Below are 17,829 nucleotides of genomic sequence, written 5' to 3'. Positions count from 1 at the left end.
TCCCATATTTCCATCAAGCTAGCAAATGGATCTAGACTTTTCTTTTCATGTGCTGACTTCAATAGAATGAATTATTTAAAAATGCCAGCTGAGCTGTCTGAATAAAATAAATGTACACTCTCCGGTCAGCTAATCCGTTTTAATTGGTAAATAAAAATTAAACTCAGCCTAGTTGATACTAGCTTGAGCGTTAACCGTCGGTCCCTGGGGATATAAATAAATGTGATCAGTGTACATTTTGACGTGTATTGCACTCTGCATAGCCTTCAAGCATCCCGCACCATTGTGAAAAAAAAAATTGGAAATCGTACAAGCGTGATGTCACATCGAAGCGCCAGGGAAAAGAGAGAGCAAGCAGTAAGAGGGAGGGTAGTGGGAAGTGGTTGCTATCAAGCTATGTTTTTGACATCATCCCCTTGCGCCTCTAGTTCCACAGCTCTAGAGAGAGAGAGAGAGAGAGAGAGTGAGTTGTGTCTGTGAAAAGCGGTGAGGGGAGAGCTGCAAGACCTGTGTCTGGTTTCCTTCCGATTCCTCGTTACTTCTTAGCGGAGTCAGGGTCTCAGCAATCCAGGGGGCAAGAAACGAGAGCGGGACTCGCCCACAGGGGGGTGGGGAGGGGGGGACACCAGCGAGTTACCCGCGAAGGGACATCGAGAGTTATTGAAAAAGGAGTGTTTGTATAACTAAGAAGAGAGGGAGTACTAACACCATACGAGAAGCAGAGAAAGATCAGCGGCAAACCGACCATCACCGGTAGCATTTAAGCCAACGGAAAGAGAGTCCCTCACCAGGGTTGGGATATTTAAAAACAGAAAAGAGGCCCCGTTGGATCTGCTTTCTGGAGGTAAATACCACGGTTGATGTTAAAGAAACTGATGAAATGTTGGAAAAAGTCGCAATAACAGGAAAGTGCCTTGGAGTTGTGGTTTAAATAAAACGAGCCAGCAGTAGCACTGTCTGATGCTAGAGACATCCAGAATACTAGACGAGAGGGAGAGCATTTTAAAAGCGTCTGGGTGAGTGGTCGTTGTAGCCGGGTAACTGTATTGAAAAAAGACATTACGCTATATGTTTCAGTATCTCGTTTTTCATTTCGGCCATGCACGTTTTTGCCAAGGAATCAGAAGTGGAGCATGCTTTTGGTAATGTAACTTGTGTGTGTTGCAAAATGAAGGGAAAAAAGGGTCTGTTGTTAGTACAAAAGTCCTCATTTAATATGCGATTCACGTTGGCAGTTTTTTGTGTTGTGTTTTTTGACGTATACGTTTGTAAAAGTTTGCTTCTTTGGCCTGTCTGTGGTAGACGGAATAGAATAATCTTTTTAACAACGCTTTCACTCGAAACACAATTAATGATTTTTTTTATATATATACACGTCAAACATTATGGGCTATGGTACAATATGTATATAACGTAAAGCTGGGATCATTAACATTTAGCGGATTCAGTCTCAGGTCAGACTAGTCCATTTCATCACAGTGTCAAGTGTAAGCTAAGTGGCCGGTGTAGTGTGGTGGGTTTTAGTTTAGGACAGAGATAACAAAAGCACGCGAGCACATGCAAAACACTTAATCATATAGACAGTACACAAGCTGCATAACTGAAGTGTTGCAAAACGTGTATCAACGGCAATGCCTGGCAGAATGACACGGTATGCTTTCTGCCGGGTTCACAAAGTTTCTTTGTAAGGAGCAGCACTACAGCCTAAAAAACCCACTAGTTATGGCAGTATGCTTTGAGAGGAGAGGAGGGGAGGGCATATCAAGCATGCTTCTGATTAGTTTAGTTGGCTGATCCTTCCCTCCCCCGACTATGGTAATTCAGGTGTCAACCTCCTTACATAAGTGTTGCATGCAAAATTTGACACGTTTTATACTGGAATGAAAGGTGCAGGAGCAAGTAGAAGCACAAGACGTTTTGGAAAAATAGATACAGCATGTAATTTCCGCAAGAATGGCTGGCAATTTTATGGAAAAGCATTATGCATGCACTGATGTGTCATGTGGGACTTTGGTCATACAAACACATTTACTCTTGACATATTTATTTTTATACTTATAGTTATTTCAGATGTAGGTGAAAACTACTGCTGAGCTTTACATTGTAATACTTCAGTAACAAGCATGCATGCATTACATTAAGGTACACACACACTTTGCAATTTGTGACAAGGCTAGTACAGAGCTATAACATGTTGTAATACTTCAACTGGTATACATTTATTTATTGATACAGAAAATCAATTGATCTAGCACTGAACTTTAATATAAATAGATCTAACACTGGCATGATGAAAGTCAAGGAACAAAATGGTAAAGAAATTTGTTTTTAATTGTATAGTAATCATTTTTTCTTAAGTGACTGAAATTACCAATGAGATGTCCTAAAGAGCTAAACAGAGGTTGGATTGCTGGCTTACATATATTACAAAATGTTTACGAATACTCTGTTAAAGAGCCAGTTGTGAGGTGCATGAGGGATTTGTGTCTTTTGGAACTGAAACAATTTGAAACTTTAAACAAAATTACATTGCTGCAAATTGAGATCAGATTAACCCCTGTTTTGATTTTATTATTGGTATAGTGTTACTCTTGCAGCCTTTGTTGCCAAAATCTCCCTTTTCTGTGAATCATAGCTCTTTAAAACACACTACTTGACAAATAAAAAATAATTTTAAAAATCACCAGTGACTTAATTCATTAAAAATGTATTTGCTAAATGCATACTTAGGAATGTGATGGAGTGTAAATCAATCAACAGTAGATGATTGAAATGGCAAATGCCATGTTGTGAATTTTTAGTTAGTTTGTCCTGGGAATATAACATTTGCCGACAAGGAATACATATTGGGACTAAAAGCCTGCAGGAGCAAGACACCATATTTGCCCTGTGAGTGACCAAGATTTTTATGCAGGGGGCAAGACAAATCTCCAGAAACTTGTTTTCCTGCATGAATATGTCAGTTCTGATCGATCAAATGTAGATTTTCTTTCTTCTCTCAACACAATAATGGAACTTGAGTACATAAAGTAGTTTGCCTCTGTGGGCAGCATATGTTTGTAACATTCAATAATGTGCAAAATACTATGTAAATGAGGTCATGCAATAAAAAGGGACTAGGGTTATTAAATGATGAACTAAGAATAAAACTACATCTATTAGCATTTGTATCACTTAGATGTGGGATTGGGATGATAATTGTATGGATTGGATCAATACATTTTTAAACATTCATTTTGAAGGTGATACATTGATAGTTGTATTGTCTGATAGTTAAGTAAAATTTTTGTGTAACACTCAAATAAATAGAAAAGAACACAGGGTTCATAAGAGGACACGTTTTTCATTGTTATTGATGAGTAGTGTATTATTAGTTTGGTGGTATGGCCTTGTAATACTTTTTCACATTTTCAAATGCCACACAACATTGTTTTATTAAAACAGATGTTTCTGTTTCTGTGTCATACTTCCTGAGAGTCATGTAGGCCTACTGTATAGGAAGGAGAAAAAGTATGTGCTGCAAAATTATTAAATGTATTTGTCACTGTTTATTATAAAACTGCTGGGTTACTGCCTTTAGCTATGTTTGTTTTACTTGAAAGAGAGGTGTTAAGGTGATTTTTTTTTTTTTTTTAAACACTACACCACCTCAGAGTTTCGACTTCAATGGAATGCTCCCCCTTTTTGAAGATATTAGTAATCAAGGCAGCTCTGTGAAGCAATTTTCAGCCTGGTACAGCAACTACAAACAGTTGGTGTGAAATGAATGGAAACAAATTTATAATATAAAAAGTTTAAAAATTGTTATGCTCCAGCTTGAACCTCACAATGCATGCTGGGAATACAGACAGGACTTCTCACCATGGAGCTGGAATAACCAATAAATAGGCTAAACTGTTTCTTACTGCATACCTACATTCTTACAAGTAGTTTGTTTAGATGATTGATGCTTTTGTTTTCAAGGCTAATAAGACCTCACTTGAACACCTCCCCAATCTTTCCTATGTGCAGCATAACATGTAAATATAAAGCTTAGGTGGGTTCTTTGCTTTTGCCTGTAGCAAAGGAAGTGACACGGTGTGAGTAATTTAACCCAACTCTTTAGGGAAAGTAAAGTCTGAGAAACAAAAAGATCAACAAGCAAAGTAACAAACATGTAAGCATGAGATGAAAAAGATAAATCGTGAGGCTGTATCGTGCTCTGGGGTGAATGTTTGTGAACCTGTCATTTCAGTCTCTAGTAACAGTCCTGGAATCTCTTGATAGTCAGGGCTCAGAGCAGCTGTGTCTTTCCTAGTTTATCACAAATAAGGAGTGCCACATTTATTTCACAATTCAGTAAAATTGTGTTTATCCTCCTGGATCCTGGAGGGTTGAGATACTGTACAAAAAAAAAAGTGACGGCGTAAACCTCAAAGAAATCCTCTCATTATCAAACAGATTACGTTTGAGCACAGCCCACTATGCCACAGGACAGCCAGTGCTGTTTATGTTAGGGCTTGCATTTTCTAACATGTCGTGTCAAATTGTCCTCTAATACATTTTGATTAAAGGTTTTGACTCGATCTGTTTTCCCGACTGCCCTTTTGTGAGTGCTGCTCTTCTTAGATTTTAAAGTGTTTTCTTGAAAGTAGTATCAAGCTGCCTTGATTTTTGTAATATTATTTAATAATGTTACATTAATATACACCTAAACTTGGATTGTATTTGTTATGCTACAATATATGTATAAAATGGCATGCCTTGATTGGGGATAATCATAACCACAGATCAGATTATACCAGGATAAGGTAAAATAAAACAATGTCTGATTCGGGTTACCCAACCGACCCTAAATATTTTTTGCTGATAATGAGCTAAACTTCGCTATCAATCTGAAAACCTGACCACTTTGCGCGGTCAAGTAGTTGTTTTTCACTTTTGTTTGAAAAATGCAACCAACATACCAGAAAAAAGAATTATAACCAGTGTTAGACTCGGGGGGGGGGGTGCTGAAACGCCATTCTTCACACTCCATCTTCCAGCTTATTTTATTTCTCACCAGTACTTCATTTTTTTCATGTTCCCAACGCATTTTTTCCTTGTACTATGTCTCTGACTAAACAGTAGCCAACTGAAATTGACGTGGCAACTAGTTTTTAAAGGGCGATTGCATGTTAGTTTTTAAAAGCATGTTATCACATAATGTGTTGATTCAGTTATGACATCACTGAAATAAACTAAGTACACATTAGTGCAATAGCGGATCTTGTTTTTTTCCTTCCAAAACTGACAAACTAAACACTGTTCCACAACTCGATGAAAAACATCACACAACAGGCACACTGCCTCCCTCATCGATCCTGCGTTCCTAGCAAGATCGCTCGATTTGCTGAAAATAATTGTGTAAAGCTTATAATACAAAGTAAAAGTTGTTTAATATCAGATCAGTTTTTACAAATACACCACACACGTGTTTTTGCTAGGCTATAATATAAAGCCTTTCATTCTTTATTTTATTGCATACATTTTGTCGTGTTCATTTTTTTATTTGTGACCTATTTTGTCTGATTTTAAAGTCTTTTTTAAATTGTATGCATTTTATTGCATGTTTCTTATTTCTGTGATGTGTGTGGTCTCTATTTTTTTATTGTAAAATAACTTTGGGATACTATATTGCAGAGGTTGCGTTAACGCAAAATTTTGCGTCCTAGACGAAAAATGTTGTGTCCTAGACGCAAAATAAATTCATTAGACAGAAATATTTTGTCTTGTGTTCATGGGACGCACAGAATGGAAAGGGAGGCAGACATGCATATTCGTGGTAATCTATTACACTGCAGCAATGACTGTCTAATACTTGCTTGTAAAAAACAAACAAAGAAAAAAAAAACTGTTCTGCAATATAAGAGCATTGATTAAGGTACACTCCAGTCCTGTAGGTGGCAGGAATAAGCCTCATATTTGGCTTTGCCAGCAATATTTAGGATATTTACTTTTTACTACATAACCGATCTTGAGAACCGTACTCAAACATTTTAATTAATCCAGCTCAAACTTTAGCATCCACAATGCATTACAGTTTCATGTTTAGTCGGGTGTAATGCGTACACACATTAACGCCATTAGAATAGTTTGGTTACAGTTCTTAGCAGCGCAATGAACATTGGAAATTAATACGATAGTATCCCACCATGCACTGTATTTTATTTTAAAATAATGTGTTATGCCCCATATTAAGAGGTCCATATTGCTAAGAAATAAAACAAGTATTTTGGAAAAAGTAAATGTGAACACACACACAAGTTGGGCTTGAAGCTTTCGGGTTTTATTTTTAATCAGGTGACAAATTAAGCTAATTCTGTTTCATAATTAAACTCAGAAAAAGCTGTTAATTGCAAAACAGTCTTTGCTTTTACCTTCATATCTTGCCTTAGTCTAACTATGGTCCCTTTTAACCACTTCAACTCCAGATGTAAAAATGTTTTCAAACCTGTAATTTCTATGAAATGTTAACATATGAATAAAACACAAATAAATGACCTAAACTGTGTTTTTTATTAACCCTTTATGCTCCTGTGTACTACATACACATATTTAATATAGAGATAAAAAATATATATTTTTTTTGTAACGATGAAAACAAAAATGCTGCTAATAACAATAATAATCAGTAAACAGTAATTATCAAATATGTCAAACATCAAAACGTGTGCCATTATTGACTTGCTTTGTGCCATTTATTGAAATGTTCAATACAACAGAACCCGGGGTTGCCTTCGCAACCACTGCACATTTTTCTTGTCTTTTCTTTTGTTTTCATTTTCGTAGCAGACCCTGTACCTTTTATACAGTGTCTGCTTCGCTTGTGTTGGAGGGATCGTCACAAATGCGTGTACACAGCTACTTTGCACAGGCATTGTAATGGATCTGCCTGCCGCATTGTCTGTACCCAGTGCTGTTTTGATAGTATTTCGTCACAGCACTGCCATTTCAAACCAAACAGCTTCACATTTGCAGCTGGCTTACCTGTAAAGTAGCTGTATGCTCTTCTGTTTGTACAGTTTGTACTGTTCTTGGCTCCACATCCTCTTCATCATCATTGCTGAGTTATAAGTCAGCATCACTGTCGCTGGTATTGAAATCCTCCGAACCAACTTCACTCCCGTTGCTCATTATAGAAAGACCACGTACGTTGCCATGTTTATCTTTCACTAAAAACTATATAAACTACAACTAAACAAGTAAAACTAATAATAAAACAAAAAAATAATAATTTAAACTACTATATATGTACTTGTAAAAGCTGAATGTCTTCCTGCAATATATCTCAGCCTTCTAAACGGCCACAGCTAGATTGGAATTGCTACATGACACGCAATTGGATACAAATGTCACCTGACCCTCCCCCGACTTTCATTGCACATTCCACAGTACTAGCACTGCCTTAGAGAATGAAACCTGAAACGCTAGACTGAGAAACCGATCATAGAATAGAATGGGAAACTTGACGTACGCAGGTACGGCATGGTATTGTAAGTGGGTTTTCATTTGACGTATGTGCGTACGTCATGGTGTTGAAGTGGTTAATTTTGTTTCAAACAGAGCTTGCAAATTACGTGAATTGTTCATCTCCGATCCTACTTTTAACTCGCATTTCATTTTTGCAGTCGCCTAATTTTAATGTTGTGCTTTTGTTATTTTCTGCACTAGTTTAACAGGGATGCCCTTACATATTTGTTTTGCGGATAAAAATGAATACCTAGTGCAGAGTGTACACTGACAGCAAGTCAGTTGTCAATCTGACGTTTTTTTTGCTAAGCAGTCAGCATCTTCAGGGGATTGAGATTCATCGGTCCATAAAACCTTCTTCCAGTCTTCAGTAGTCCACTGGCGGTGCTTCATGGCCCAGGCAAGCCTCTTTTTCTTATTTTGCCATCTTAGCAATGGCTTTCTTACTGCCACTCGACCTGTCAAACCTGCAGCTCGAAGTCTTCTCTTCACAGTTGAAACTGAGACTTGCTTACTTCGACCAGTGTTAAGCTGTGCTTGAAGCTGTTGTCCTGTGAGCCGCCTATCACGCAAGCTGTTGACTCTCAGAAACTTGTCTTCTGATTCTGTTGTGGCTTTGGGTCTGCCAGACCTCTTCCTGTCAGAGTTTCCTCCAGTTTCCAAGTGCCTTTTGATGGTGTAGGAAACTGTACTCACTGACACCTTGGCTTTCTTTGCAATTTCTCTAAAGGAAAGACCTACACTTTTAAGGGTTATAATGGTCTGTCTGTCTTCCTTTGTTAATTGCCTTTTTCTCGCCATTATGACAGCAATATACTACTTCCTGCAGTACAATACTGTCCAAATAATGCTTAAGAGGGTGTAGTCTGTTCCAACACTGCATTTATACAGACAGAGGGTTTGTAAGTAATCAACAAAAGTTGGGAAACCTGTAGGAATTGTTAGCATCAACTTTCAAGGCTTAATTTACTTCCATTGCTGCAGAACAGCTGTAAGTTGTTAACCCATTACTTGTTCCCTGAAAAAGGCCTTTTTGTATAACTCTGAAATGTACATTATTTTTCAGTTTTTGGTAACCTCTGGCAGTTTACCGCTTACCTTTGTACCATTTCAGGTTATTCACTGGACTTGAACTGCTTAAATTTCAATAAAAACTGGAAAAATGGGGGTGTTCTAAAACTTTTGACCGGTAGTGTGTGTGTGTGTGTGTGTGTGTGTGTGTGTGTGTGTGTGTGTGTATATATATATATATAATATATATATATATATATATATATATATATATATATATATATATATATATATATATATATAAATATGTATCATTTTTTTATATAGAAGAATATAAATTCTTCTCGCAACAGGCAAATAGTTATACTAAATACTGAGAGAGCTAGACAATTAATAATTTTGAAAAATAAATTCAATGATTTGACCTCAGTTAAAGCAGAATTCTTATTACACAAAAGCAAACAATTATACTATGAAAACGCAGATCGGCCTAGTAGGCTTTAGCCTTGACACCTAAGAATGAGCGTTTTAACGTGCATAAGCGCAATGAGAACTTCTAATGGTGTCTTGACATCTGATACTAGACTAATGATAGAGACTAATGGTGTTTTTAAGGACTTTTATTCTGCTGTGTATATGTCTGATAAGCAATCCAACACAGACAGGGTTAAAGAGTTTCTGGATAACCTCAAGTTACCTAGACTCAGTAAGGAACAGAGAGAACAGTTGGAGGCTCCACTAACTCTAGAGGAGTGGGAACATGCTGTACGCTGTATGCAAAAAGGGAAGTCTCCTGGTTTAGATGGTTTGCCTCCAGAGCTATTATTGACAATATGGGATTTGGTGGGGCCATTAATATTAAAATATATTAATCATGCTATAGATATGGGTTATTTTCATAGCGACCAAAAGATATCCTTAATCTCTTTATTACTGAAAAAAAGGAAAAGACCCCCTTGATTGCTCAAGCTATAGACCGGTCTCGTTAATTAATTCAGACCTTAAATTGTATGCAAAGGCTCTGGTCTTGAGGCTTGAACCTTATATAGGCTTTTTAATCTGTCATGATCAGACAGGCTTTATGAAGGGCAGGCTTGCCTCTGACAATTTATGGCGCCTATTTCATATATTAGACAATACTGGGAGTCAACGTGACTCGTGCGCAATTCTTTCACTTGACGCTGAAAAGGCTTTTGACCATCTTGAATAGTCATTTTTTTCGTTAGTTTTAGAAAAATTTGGCTTTGGCTCATTATTTATTAAAATGATTGGTACTTTGTGCAATACTCCTACAGCATCTGTACAAACTGGCTTATATAGGCCCTCCCCTTTTATTTTAGAAAGAGGCACCCGGCAAGGCTGTCCTTTATCGCCCTTATTATTTGCTTTATCGTTAGAACCTCTGGCCCAAGCTATAAGACAAAGCTCAGATATTACTCCCATTAGTATTAACGATTCCAAACATCATATCTCATTATATGCAGACGACATCCTGCTATTTATTTCTGATATCTCTAGATCTATCCCAAAGGCTCTGGGAATTTATCAGGGTACAAGATAAACTGGAATAAGTCTATTCTTATGCCTCTAAATATAAAAGCTAAGAACCTCTCCTTACCCCAGAATTTTCCAATTCAATGCAATGTTAACGGCTTCACTTACTTAGGTATTAAAATTCGACCCACGCTTAATCAGATTAGTAAAGATAATTTTGTAGATGTATTAAAGAAAATTGAAAACGATTTAGAGAGATGGGCACCCTTACTTCTGTCCTTACATGGTCGAATTTCAATTATCAAGATGAATATCCTGCCCTGCATTAACTTCTTATTTTTCATGTTGCCTTTTTCTCTACCAATTAATTACTTTAAACAGGTTCATTCAATTCATTTCTAAATTTATCTGGAGAGGCAAATGACCAAGAATTCGACTCTCATTTTTACAGCGTCCCAAAGGGGTTGGTGGTTTGGCGGTTCCTAATTTTAAATTGTATTACTGAGCATTCCAGTTAAGAGCCTTTCAGATTTGGTTGAACCCAGAATCTTTTAGTGTCTTTTCTATATGATCGTTTTATAAAACATACTTTTAAAACCTCTGACAGTTTTAACTATTTGGGATAGAGAACTCTGTAAATATGGTGTCACTCCTAATTGGGATTGAGGGTGGATACTTTTATCTCTTCAAAAAATTTAGCTCACCAACTCATTCATTTTAAACTTATACATAGAGCTTACACCACTCCACTCAAGCATTTTCAAATGAAAATATCAACAGACCTGTTTTGTTTCATTTGTAAAAAAGGTGAAATGGGTACTATATTACATACAGTGCCTTGCGAAAGTATTCGGCCCCCTTGAACTTTGCGACCTTTTGCCACATTTCAGGCTTCAAACATAAAGATATGAAACTGTAATTTTTTGTGAAGAATCAACAACAAGTGGGACACAATCATGAAGTGGAACGAAATTTATTGGATATTTCAAACTTTTTTAATAAATAAAAAACTGAAAAATTGGGCGTGCAAAATTATTCAGCCCCCTTAAGTTAATACTTTGTAGCGCCAGATTTTGCTGCGATTACAGCTGTAAGTCGCTTGGGGTATGTCTCTATCAGTTTTGCACATCGAGAGACTGAAATTTTTGCCCATTCCTCCTTGCAAAACAGCTCGAGCTCAGTGAGGTTGGATGGAGAGAATTTGTGAACAGCAGTTTTCAGTTCTTTCCACAGATTCTCGATTGGATTCAGGTCTGGACTTTGACTTGGCCATTCTAACACCTGGATATGTTTATTTGTGAACCATTCCATTGTAGATTTTGCTTTATGTTTTGGATCATTGTCTTGTTGGAAGACAAATCTCCGTCCCAGTCTCAGGTCTTTTGCAGAATGGTCCTGTATTTGGCTCCATCCATCTTCCCATCAATTTTAACCATCTTCCCTGTCCCTGCTGAAGAAAAGCAGGCCCAAACCATGATGCTGCCACCACCATGTTTGACAGTGGGGATGGTGTGTTCAGGGTGATGAGCTGTGTTGCTTTTACGCCAAACATAACGTTTTGCATTGTTGCCAAAAAGTTCGATTTTGGTTTCATCTGACCAGAGCACCTTCTTCCACATGTTTGGTGTGTCTCCCAGGTGGCTTGTGGCAAACTGTAAACGACACTTTTTATGGATATCTTTAAGAAATGGCTTTCTTCTTGCCACTCTTCCATAAAGGCCAGATTTGTGCAGTATACGACTGATTGTTGTCCTATGGACAGAGTCTCCCACCTCAGCTGTAGATCTCTGCAGTTCATCCAGAGTGATCATGGGCCTCTTGGCTGCATCTCTGATCAGTCTTCTCCTTGTATGAGCTGAAAGTTTAGAGGGACGGCCAGGTCTTGGTAGATTTGCAGTGGTCTGATACTCCTTCCATTTCAATATTATCGCTTGCACAGTGCTCCTTGAGATGTTTAAAGCTTGGGAAATCTTTTTGTATCCAAATCCAGCTTTAAACTTCTCCACAACAGTATCTCGGACCTGCCTGGTGTGTTCCTTGTTCTTCATGATGCTCTCTGCGCTTTAAACGGACCTCTGAGACTATCACAGTGCAGGTGCATTTATACGGAGACTTGATTACACACAGGTGGATTCTATTTATCATCATTAGTCATTTAGGTCAACATTGGATCATTCAGAGATCCTCACTGAACTTCTGGAGAGAGTTTGCTGCACTGAAAGTAAAGGGGCTGAATAATTTTGCACGCCCAATTTTTCAGTTTTTTATTTGTTAAAGTTTGAAATATCCAATAAATTTCGTTCCACTTCATGATTGTGTCCCACTTGTTGTTGATTCTTCACAAAAAATTACAGTTTCATATCTTTATGTTTGAAGCCTGAAATGTGGCAAAAGGTCGCAAAGTTCAAGGGGGCCGAATACTTTCGCAAGGCACTGTATGTTTTTGGAGTGCTCAGCAGTGTGCAGTTTTTGGGAACGTGCGGCTATTACTGTTTCTAAATTATTGAAGACTGAAATTAAACCAACACCCACTTTATTTCTACTAAATGATGATTCCAAACTCTGTCTATCCTTAGTTAATCGTAGGCTCCTGCTAGCTTCTCTTACCGCTGCAAAGAAAACTATCCTACAGTCCTGGTTCAATCCTGACCTTCCATTATATCATACCTGGTTATTACATCTCCAGTCCATCGCACGTTTAGAAAGATCTACAGCCAAGCTGCACGGTGCTAAGCACAAATCTATGTCATCATGGTCGGAAATTGTCACAGCTCTGAGAGACCTACTTTAATTTTGTAAAGGTGTTTTTTTTTGTTTTTTTTTTTGTGTCCCAGCCAGCATTGTAAATAGTTTGTTATTACTATTATTATATTGAATAGTATTGTATTGAATTGTCTAAAAACAATAAAAAATTGTTCACAAAAATAAAATGGCACTTCCGTGAAATGTATTGTTTTTTTTTTTTTTATTGTGATTCGTGAATTTCTTGAAAAAGTACCGTGAATTTTCTGTGGCCCTAGTTAAGGCTTATCCCACAAGGTTGAGATTGAATGTTGGGGCTATTTACAAAGATACATATTAAATACAGAACACAGTACAATTACTTTATTTACAGCAAACGTTTTATGGCAAAAAATTCAGTGTAGAAAATTCACTGTAGTGCCGCAGTAATGATGCTGCTATATTTTAGTCCCAGTGGTTTCACTCCTGCCTGCCTATAGCATAAAACAAGGCAGGCGGAAAGTTTATTAATGAAGACCGAGCCAGCTGTGAGGTGGAGACAGGGGGGACAGTGGGAGGATGAAGCAAGATGTAAACTGTAAACTATCACTTGCCACTTTTACTAGCTCATATTGCTTATTTGGGAAATAGAAAAAAAATGACCTACTACCCAATAGTTTTTTTCTTTTTTCAGCGTAACCCAAACCACACATTTTATTATTTGGCTTAAGTAAACTGCAAACCTGACACGTAATCCATTGGTAGCATCGTCATTCCAATTAACTATTTAAACGAAAAGCCAAGTCTATTTGATTTGTCATGTGTAAGCCTTTGGCTGTGCTGGCATCAGGGAAACGATTATACCGTGATAAGCTTATAAATGTATTACTCTGAATACGATTTGCTTATCAGTTGCAGCAAATTGTCAGGGTTTTGCTTCACTAATCCTGCTAGTTGGCTCCCTGAGCGGACTTAAAATATTCTGATTTATCTGTTCTTGGTCCATTTAGTGTATGTGGCAATTCAGACGGGAGGAATGTGTTGTGTTTTTTTTTCTTTTCTCAAGGTATTCCTTATCGTGGCTAAATTTGCTAAAGATCCAGTTAATACGTAATTTTTGAGCATCCTGTTGAGGGGAACTTCAACTGCTAATCTCTCAAAACATTTCAGGTGCAAGATTCATATTTTCAGTATGTTGAAGACCCTTGGGTAAAAACCAGCGGTACTCTCCCTGCACCTGTGGCCCAAGATGTCTGCCATAATGGGTGCTGTGACTGTTTAGTTACTGGATGATAGAGGTAGGGATGAAAATCAGGCTCCCATTGCATAGCAGTTTGATCCATTCCTGGTTTTACTATGAGTTTTAATAAAGATGCACCTGAGCCTGTTACCTATACACTTTCTAATGAAGCTTGTAGTAGAACCTGAAATGGTTGATACGGCTATGCAATGTGAGTCTTATTTCCATCCCTGATAGAGGCTTGCAACTATTCTGTTGTTCTCTAGGCCAAGCTTGATCTTGGATGTTGACATTGACCTGTAGTTGCCATTATTGAGGCCATGTAACTACTGTCATAAGGTTTATGGTGAATGGAAACGGTACGCTTTGAGTTATTGTGTTCACAGCTATGATTTATATTCAATTGGTGGTGTTCATTGTCATGTTGTTTTAACCTTTTGTTTTTGTTCACAAAAACTTGCATTTCTAATTGTAGCATTATTATTCTGAAATAGATAATGTTATGTTTGTGTTTGGTTCTAGACGTTTGTCAGTGAGTGCAAGGAAATTAATTTTTTTGAGGAACAGGATGCAAGGTAATCTTCTTTTTTTGCTGAGGCTAATTCATTAACTTCTCTCATTCCTTTTACCTTTAGAAGCTGGGTTTAAATCTAGTTTGGGTCACAAGGTAAATGAGTTTGGTTGTCTCGGCTAATTGGTTATAAGGGGTTCCGGACGGAATAGTCAGAGGTAACCGAGATTCATTTGCAGTATGCAGAAGTCCACAAGGTGCTTGACACACCAGTGAAATTGTCCCTCACTTTCGTGATCACTGATAATTGCACAGTATCTATAAGGAATAGTTTATAACAGCACTTTTTTTTTTCTAATCTACATTATCTATTACAAGTTAAATTTTTGTTTAGTATTTTAGCGCCTCAACAGCGGTTTTAATTTAAGTGTGAAAGTAATAACATGAAAGTGAATTTAAACGTTAAATATTACTATACAATCAAGAGTTTATCGGATTGTAGCTGAATTCAATCTGAATTGTTTGTAGGAGGCTAGGAGTGTGTTTGATGATTTGGTAAAAAATCAAGGCAGTATTGGGTTCGCCATGTAGTTTGACAAATGGCCAGACAGACATGATCAGTGCATAAGTGTCCCCATTTATTTTGAATGAGGACCCTAAAAAATAGGAATTCGCTAAATTGCATTTTAAGGATTAAATCATGCTTGCTACGATGGCTGCACTGAAGGGTACGTTAGGAACACATTACCGAAGGAAGGTTCGAACCTTTGATGGTACTAATTTGCATAATTTACTGGTGATGTCACCATAACTACTAGTTTGTTTTATTTGAAAATCGTATTATTTTACAGGTAATCCATATAAATGGACTGAAACATTCACATGTAGTTTAAAAATGTTATATAGAACAGTAATCATAAAGTTTTTATAATTGAAATAAAAACAAATAATACACGTTTATGTACGCGTAATTGATGCTGCTTGTGATATATACAGTAAGCTTGCATTGCTCCAGCACCAACTGCAGCGGACTTGGACAAAACAAAGCTTTATTTAACAGTCACCGTTCCAAGCAGGTTATCGGTCACATTTTACTACTGCTAAAAAATATTAAGAATAGGAACTTGTGAAGTGACCCCGAAGATTGGTTGTGCCTCAATGATACATCAACAGTCACTTGCACAGTTTGCATTCAACCTTTTTTTTGGTCGTCTGGGCATTTAACAAAAAATCCCAAACAGCAGAGGGGTTTCGAGACATTTCTTTCAATCAGCTTATGCTATACGCTTTGCTGTTGAGATGGTGAATTAAGAAATTAAAGGTTTGCCTCAGGATAACACGAGCTGGAGGGAGGGGGGGATTGGGGGCGGACGGTGCTCAGTTTTCGAAATTAATATTATTAGTGTTAGCTTATATTTTGTATGTTTCAAACGTATTCTACCATATTTTACTGAAGCACTACAACCGCTATAGGTTTTTTTATATTGTAATGTCGCATACAGTTTTATCACGATAACTGCTTAATTTTAGATGAGCCTTGGTAAGGACACTCTTTAGCATGCTGAGAGTATTGAAATCATTCTCGTTCTGCGCTCTTACAAGCTAATGGAGATATTCTTATTAGGTCCCTGCGAATCCAGCCCGTGGATTACTGTATGCATTTATGCTTTTTGTAGTACTTCTGTTTAACCCCTAGTCTAGTCAGTTGTTTTGTAGCCACTGGTGAGTGAATTTAGAATGTTTGAATTTCATGGAAATGCCATGTCGGCAGCAGCATTCAAGATTCAATAACCCTGCGAGCATGTTTTATTTGAATTAGCTACTGTATGGCTACATTTAGAGACACAAATCCCATCACAAGTTTGGTGTAGATTTGAGGAGCAGAGATAATACAGGGATTTATAAAGCGTTATGATCAGATTTATAAATTGTAGGTAATTGTATTCAGCGAAACGTTTAAAACAATATGAGGGGTAATGAATTGGGGCATTGGTGTGGTGTGTAGGAGTGTTCCCTTGTTGCATATTAGCTGCATCATGATGCTAGTCCTCTTGGTCTTTTAATGTAGGGCCGGGATGATTTAAAACGGCATACACGTTTTAATATGCCTTGCATTTGTGCAGCTCTTGTTGGGCTCGGCAGCTTTTTTGTTTCCAGTTGCTTTTGCTTGTGTGTAGCTGATCTATGCAGCAGTAACTGCAGGTGGAACCTTCCAGCAAAAATTGGAATAAAGATGAGCAGGTTCTGGCACAGGTTATTATGTGCACACCAAAAAAGGAAGCTTGCTTTGTCTTATCAGCGCTTGCATGCTGTCTCACCCTCTTGATCAGTGGGAATTCCTGTGTTTATGGGAATTTCCCACATCTCAAGTATTTGTGAAAAAATCTTCATCTTTTCCACCTCCTGATTTAAATACAATAAGTCCCTGAGCCTTGTTGACCACAGAAGGAACTGGATGAAAGGGCCCGTGCAGAGGGAAGAGCCATATACATATTAAGAATTCCTTGACACTGCAACTTGAGTGGCTACATACTGTAAGAACAATTATTCTTTGCTGTAAAAGATTACTTCTGAGCAAATTAAGTTATTACACTTGTACTAAAGTTTTAAACTGTACTGAAACATAACAGAAATAAATACACTAAAATAATCCAACATTATCATAGAATTGACAAGTACAGTAACAGGTATTCTGTATGAATACCTTGCTCCTTTTATACTGTCGATCCACAGGGAGAGACTTTGCAAAAAGTAGGTCCCAGGGCAGCAGATGTTTTGCGTCCAAATATTGGCACACCAAATTTTGTTCATTTTATATAGATTTTCTTTCTTAATTTTTAGGCATAAACCCCTTAGAATCTCATAATATAAAAACCTATTAAATATGATGCTGCTGCAAAAAAGTATTATAAAAGTTTTTTTCTAAAATGCTTTTTTAATCTTTATAATGTACAAAATAATTTAATTGAAACTTTTTTTAGTTCTTTTATTTCAGGCTTTATATCATAGCCAACACTCATTATAAATTATATTACATAATTGTGTTTTTTATGAAAATGCTAATTCTGTACCGTAAACAATACTTACATAAATATTAAACACTGTGGATGTAGAAAAGAACTATAGCATTATTTTTTTAATTTTCCTATTATATTTTGCATAAATTGTCTTTCATATGAATGTTGGTTATGGCATCTTGGTGTTGGTTATAATAATGAGTTTTTTTTGGTGATATGTCTTACAAATAAAATAACAACTTAAATTTAAGTAAAGCTTAAATTTAAGTACCAGATACTATTAAATAGGTCATTCATATAATACAGATAAACAAATAAAACTCTCTTTACATAGTAGTTATTTC

General features: G+C 37.0%; 1 protein-coding gene across 1 annotated transcript in view; it reads left to right on the top strand.

The window, feature by feature from the left end:
• Positions 1 to 336: 336 nt before the first annotated feature.
• Positions 337 to 17,829, top strand: part of fbxw7 (F-box and WD repeat domain containing 7) — a 202,894-nt gene continuing 185,401 nt past the window's right edge. The window contains exon 1 of the mRNA XM_059028830.1: positions 337 to 844. The gene's annotated coding sequence lies outside the window, so the exon portion shown is untranslated. The remainder of the gene's footprint in view (positions 845 to 17,829) is intronic.

Source organism: Acipenser ruthenus, chromosome 1 (genome assembly GCF_902713425.1).
Source record: "Acipenser ruthenus chromosome 1, fAciRut3.2 maternal haplotype, whole genome shotgun sequence".
NCBI classification, from domain to species: Eukaryota; Metazoa; Chordata; class Actinopteri; order Acipenseriformes; family Acipenseridae; genus Acipenser; species Acipenser ruthenus.
The sequence above is the reverse complement of the archived record's forward strand: the minus strand, read 5'-3'. Positions and strand labels throughout refer to the sequence as shown.